The sequence below is a fragment of the Aphis gossypii genome, unplaced genomic scaffold (genome assembly GCF_020184175.1).
Source record: "Aphis gossypii isolate Hap1 unplaced genomic scaffold, ASM2018417v2 Contig00201, whole genome shotgun sequence".
In the NCBI taxonomy this organism is placed as follows: domain Eukaryota; kingdom Metazoa; phylum Arthropoda; class Insecta; order Hemiptera; family Aphididae; genus Aphis; species Aphis gossypii.
The window spans coordinates 204979-210930 of record NW_026083025.1 but is presented as its reverse complement, the minus strand read 5'-3'; the positions used below and the strand labels follow the sequence as shown (position 1 = coordinate 210930).

The 5952-nt window shown below is 28.7% G+C and overlaps 1 pseudogene; it reads left to right on the top strand.

The window, feature by feature from the left end:
* The first annotated feature begins 1999 nt into the window (after window positions 1-1999).
* Window positions 2000-5307, top strand: LOC114129216 (uncharacterized; annotated as a pseudogene).
* Window positions 5308-5952: the final 645 nt, after the last annotated feature.

Sequence of the window (5952 nt, the reverse complement as noted above, 5' to 3'; positions counted from 1 at the left end):
TCTCCTCGACATAAAGGGCATCTATAATATGGTATATTTCCTATACCGTGGCATCCTTGTATAAGTCTCATGGCAAGGAGCACATAACCCTTGATGTTTGCAAGGTGATGCAATGACAGTAGGAATTGAGTATTGGCATATATAGCATTTATCAGACAATTGGTTCAACTAAAAATTCAAAGTATGTTAAATAATCAAATTATATAAATATTAATTAATATATTATATATGCATGCAGTGCTTGATTTGAACTGCACTGAGTTTTTCTGCTTTTTAAAAAACATATATGCATGCAAGCATACTTTTAATAATTATACCCTATTGGGTATCAATTATATATTTAATTATTGAGATATACACGATTTTTAACTTTTAATTTTTTTCCAATTCAATCATTGCATGCATGGTTTAATAGTTATAAATTTTTTAATGTAATATTTATTTACAGGCTAAGTCTTCAAGACTGATGTGAACTATTTGTGGTGTTGTTGGTTGTGCTCGGGGTATATCTTCTTCATCTTCATCGTCCAATCCATGAATAAGATGCAATACTAAAAATAAAACAATATTAGGACGTTTAGGTATAGATGGTATAGAGTTGTATCACTTGTATCATAGTGAGTATATTCAATTTTACTATTAATTTGTTCATTGACAATAGGCCATCTTTGTAAAATAAATTCCCTGGCTTCAATTTGATTTTCAACCACAGGTTGTACTTCAGGAATTGGCTGGATAAAAAGTGGTGGTCTAACTACCCCAAAATTCGGAGTGACATGTTTGGTACATGCCAAAAATTCCATTACCGAATAACGTCCTTCATTTAATAGCCTAGAAGCTAAATCAAGATTTCTCTGATAATCTATCCAGAATTGACGTTGTGGTTCTCGGATCTGGATACCATCGATTGCCAAATTATAATCGGCCAATAAACCACTTGAGTATGCAATTAACCCGCCTGTAAAATTAAAATATTTTATAAACCCTATAATAGTAGATTATGTTATTTTATCAGAAATTTGAAGTTGTTTTAAAACTATAAAGGAATTATAATGCAATTGGAAATTTTGAGGAATGGGCTTTTGGAAGTGTAGGTGATGACAGTTACCAAGAACTACATAAAACAATACAAAAAACTAATGACAATAGTGGGAGAGCAGTATCCTTAATGAAAACGCAATCAAAAATAGTACAATCTACCATAAATCAAATCACAAACGTATCGTCCACATTATCCCAACATTTTATTGAATTGCAAACTCAGTATAATCAGATAATTTCAAAAATAAATAGCAAAAATAATAAATTATTGGAAGTAGAAGTGAATCAAACATTGATAAATTATTTGTTAAATTTAAATCTATTACTAACAGAATTTTCATTTGAAACAGATGAATTAATTGACGCATTAACATTGGCCAGACATAATATCCTACACCCGACTATATTGAACGATAATGAACTAAGAAATAATTTAGAAACTATTGAAAAAACATTCGATTCCACACAAACACTCCCAATCAACATTAATAATACAACTTCGATCGAGGTATTCTTAAAACTCGCTAAAATAAGTACAAAATTTGCAAATTTTCAATTACTATTTATTCTAAACTTCCCTATTTGTAATAAAGAAGAATTTGTACTTCACCGAGTATGGCCAATGCCAATAGAAATAACTACAGCCCAATTTTTATTTATTCAACCACATAACCCATACCTAGCAATTTCATTGGACAAACAAAAATTCATTTCTTTAACAGAAAGTGACTATATAAACTGTAACACTCTTGGTCTTACAAAATATTTTTTATTAAATAACGTTGTATACTTCAAAACATATTCAATATGTGAAATTCAACTTTTTAATTCAGATAATCAAATTAAATTACCCGAATATTGTGAGGTACGATATAGTTACTTCTATAACGCCCATTTTGAAAAATTACAACGTAATAATTGTTTTGTTTACTGGACAACGAAGAAAATTGTAACAACTATGGTATGTCCTACTTCTACAACAGTTCATACTTTACAGGGTACAGGTATTTTAAATATACCTAAGGACTGCATTGTATACACACCGTCGACCATATTAACACCACTAAAAGAGACGAATGGTACGGTGTTCACAGATTATTACCCGGAGTTTAACCTTGTTAACTTAGAGCAAATAACAAATAAAACTAAAATAATCCAATCATCAAATATATCTTTTAACTTTTCAAAATTACAAATGCCCAGTCTCAAAAATCTAAAAGAATCCACTAATAATTTAGATTATGTAGTCGCAGAAATAGAAAAACAAAACGAAAACACTTATATTATCGCAAAAGACGTCATTCATCAATACGGAATATATATATGCGCTTTAATACTTAGTTATATAATTATACATTTAACGGTAAAAAAACTAAGGTTTTATTGTGTGAGGGAAACAAATCGAGACATTATTAAAACTCAAAGAATAAGAGGTCGAGATAGAATAGTGTAATATTATCGATTAATCATATATGTATTTTTATTTTTTAGCATAAGGATAATTTATTTATTTTTTTTTTTTTTAAAAAAAATCTAATAAAAAAATGTTTAGTCAAAGAAAAGTGTAAAAGCAAAAAAAAGAGAGTGAGAAAGTTCTTTAGATTTATAGCTATATCCATGAACCATAAGCACTGAACTCAAAACATATGGTTCAATCACGGCCTTTCACTACACCAAAGTCATACCCGTACACCAATCCGAGGACAGACAATGGTAACAGACATCTCTAAGTTCAACACAGGAAGAATGATATTTCGACTGATTAAAATTGAATAAAAAAAAAATAATGTAAACTTGTTATAGATTCATTATGGGATGTAAATGTATATAATATGGGTTTGTATATATATATGTAAGAAAAAATATGGGAAAAAGAATACTTACGGTAATTATTAAAAGAAAAGGAAAGGGTTCTCGTAAATAATAAAAATAACAAGGTCAGTTAGAAACTAGCCGAAATTTTACAATGATAAAAAAAACATGTTGAATTTTACAAAATATTACGTAGATTCGTTAGGTTATTATATACATACACGACTATCAGAAACTGATGAGTCAAATAAAAATAGATATAGGGCGTTTATAAGTGCTGCAGTGTATGTTGTATGTATATTATAACGACGATCTCGTAACAATGATGTAAATGTAAATAGTATTCAGATTCTTGTAAAAATTGTAATTACTTAATTAATTAAATTTTTTTAAAAAAAAAAGAGAAGGGGGGTAATGTAACGATTGTTACATATTTATTTATAAGCATAATAATATTATACAACCGTAGGTACATATTATATACTTACACATATTATATATTATATAGTATACGTGCATATATGTATATAGGTGTATATATGTATGTGTATCGTAGACCAAAACATGTAAAATATGTTATGATGAATGTACATTATGCCCCTCCTGTGCTGTCTCATATTTAACTATTGTAAAGCTACGGCTAAATAAAAATATATGTAAGAGACAGCCAGTTCCCCGCGTTAACACCAGCGAACACGAACTCCAAGCCAGCCCTACGACTTGTAAACGTTTTATTTAGGTAAGAATAAACTTGATGATATATTTATAAGTCTTTGGATCAATCCACATTTACTTGTACCCTGAGTACCATTTGCTCCCTAGCTACGGTTAACTTATATTCAAAGGAAACCAACTTCTTCCCTGAATATCATGTATTTAACGGGTCATCCCTGACCACGTTACACTGCCATACGCATCAATGTCAACCATCACAAATTTGTAATTTGCATCAGAAACAGCAAGTAGATTTATAGAAAAAAAAATGCTTGTAATTGTAGTACATTGAACCCGAATTTTGTGGCTGATTATCCTTATATGTTTTCCATCGATGCTTCCAAGGCAATTCGGAAAATTCCAATTTTTATATAAATCTTGGGAATTTGATTTCCATATATCAACTGTAGGTTCCGGCAAATAAGTAGGTAATAAATTATCCCAAATAGCACTACATGTCTCTATTACAATTTTTGAAATAGTAGTTTTTCCCATTCTAAAAGTGAAAGCTAAGCTTCTAAAACTACAACCAGTAGCCCAAAATCTAAAACATACATTTGAAGGTTAATAGGTTTTGAACTTAAACTAGTTGAACTGAGGTTATTGCAATTAAAATAATTTGTTTTACAATTAGACATAAGTAGTAACGTAGGTTGAATTAATGTCATGTCGTTACACCAAAAAAACAAATAAAAACTGGTAATGCGTAAATATTCACGTTTTTCCTTTGTTTTTTTTATTTTTTTTTTTCCCCGACTCTTTTGAAGACTACTGAACATTTTATCTCATTATAAGTACAATTTTGATAGAAATATCGATATTGAATTTACTGATAATTATAATTGATTTTTAACCAATTTCATGCCCAAGTTTTTAAAAAATACATATATTTTTAAATAAAATATTTGTGACTGACTATGCATTATTTAGCCATTATTTACCTATTTTCTATGTATAATTTTAGATACTACATAAGTAATTTTAAAAACTAAATAAATATTTCTAGCGGAAACACTGAAAGCAAAATGGAAAAATATGAGGGACTATTATCGCGCTGAATTGAAAAAACATCCTTCAGGAAAATCGGGAGCTGGAGCTGAGGATGTTAGTAATTCTACGTGGCCGTTATTCAAATGTTTGTCATATTTACGAAATACAATGCAAACAAAACTCGTTCCAAAAACATTATATCGAACTTCAACTCGTCAGAAGAAGCAGACATAGAGACAAATTCATCGCGTGCATATGATGTGTGCCAGACACAGGATAATGATAATTTTACACAAGATGGTTCAAATATTATTGATGCCGATCTAGATAATACAGACTCTGATGTAAGTCCAGCAGGTGGATTAAAAAAAAGAAACTACGATGTACCGCATAGACAGACGGCAGTAAATAATTTTAGACGGGAATTATTAAATATGGAAGCTAAAAAACTGAAACTTTTAGAAAACGAAGAAAAAGAAGATGAGGATTTGTTATTTTTAAAAAGTTTATTGCCTGATCTAAAAAAATTATCGCAAACACAGAAAATGAAGACAAAAATTAAATTTCAAGAAACTTTAAATTCACTACAGTCAACACCAACGACAAATCAAACAACCGTGGTCAGCAGTTTTCCATATAGTGCCCAATTGCATATAAATAATGAGGGAACACAAACCTTTGAAACTAATTTTTCTTAAAGTTTTTTTTTTAATGTTGATTATTTAAAATGATTCAAGTAATTTTATAGCAAGACGCTAATTAATTGTTTTTGAACATTTTTTTTTTAATTTTGATTATTTAAAATTATTTAAGTTTTTGTTATTGCAATACGCGATACATAATATTTAATGTAATATGATTATAACTTTTCAAAGTCAATTTTATTATTAAGTTAATTATATTTTTTTTCATTTATTACTATTACATATTTTATACCTACCTATTAGCCCTTAGGTATATTGTTATTACATTTGTTACCAACTGTTATAGTTTAATTATGTTTATATTTTTTTTATGTGGCCTACATTTAATATTAATTTACTTATTGTTTTATAATAAATGACCAAGTTGGTTTTGAACACGTTTTGATACTCGTTTTAATTATTTAGAATTATAAGTAAAAACAATGTAGGTTTTATTTTGATATTTACTTACCTCAGAGTAACTAAAAGTCTTTCTTCTGCTGATATAGGCTTTCGGAAATTTCTTTCTAATTTCTGTATAGTATCTTTAATAGCATTAAGATTAAGTACTATGTTGAAAGTTTCTTCATCCATACGGCAGTACTCAAAAAACTTGTCTGGGTGCTTTTTTAGTTTAGAAAAAAGAGTATGATATTCACCTTCTTTTTCTTTATTTGTATTTAATTCGTGTACCCATAAACGTTCTTTGAAC